Below are 781 nucleotides of genomic sequence, written 5' to 3'. Positions count from 1 at the left end.
ATACAGAATATTTCAAAAGTGTCAAGGTCATGAAGACCAAGGAAATACTGAGGAACTGCCACAGACTGAAGGACACCAAAGAGATATGACAACTAAATGTAAAGAGGGACTATAGATTAAACCTCGGAACAGAAAAAGGACATCAGTGAAAAACGAATGAAACTTTAATAAAGTCTGCAGTTTAGTCAATAGTGCTATACCAATGTAAATTTCTTAATTTTGATGAGTATACTACGGTTATGCAAGATATTAACTTCAGGCAAACTAGGTAAAGAGTATAAAAGAAGTCCACACAATTTTCCAACCTTCCGTTAAGTCTACAATTATTCCAAAAAAAGTGTTTTCTAACTTAAAAAGTGTGAGTCATTATGATTTTTATCTGATCTCTTTCCAAATCGAGGACATTAAATACTGTCAATTCTTATTTCACAACTTGGATGCAAGATCTCATTAATTTAACATATATTTATTGAGCACATACTATGTCCCACACATTAAGGTCGCAGCAGTGAGTAAAAGCACACAAAAAGCACAGCCTGGAGGAGTTTACGGGCAAAAAGACAAATACGTGGTATGTTAGTGACAGGTGCTATGTAGTAAAATAAAACAAAGGGGTGAAATTTAAGATCGGAAAGGAAAAAAATAAGCCCATTAATTCAATGATGCAGAAACAAAACGATTCACCCCAGGGTCACAAGAACGCTCACAAGACCTCTTTCTGATTATTTCTAATACAAAAGTATTGAAGATTGCAAAATACGGTAAGTTATGATTTACTATA

Source organism: Galeopterus variegatus, unplaced genomic scaffold (genome assembly GCF_000696425.1).
Source record: "Galeopterus variegatus unplaced genomic scaffold, G_variegatus-3.0.2 Scaffold5376, whole genome shotgun sequence".
NCBI lineage: Eukaryota > Metazoa > Chordata > Mammalia > Dermoptera > Cynocephalidae > Galeopterus > Galeopterus variegatus.
This window is presented reverse-complemented; position numbering follows the sequence as displayed.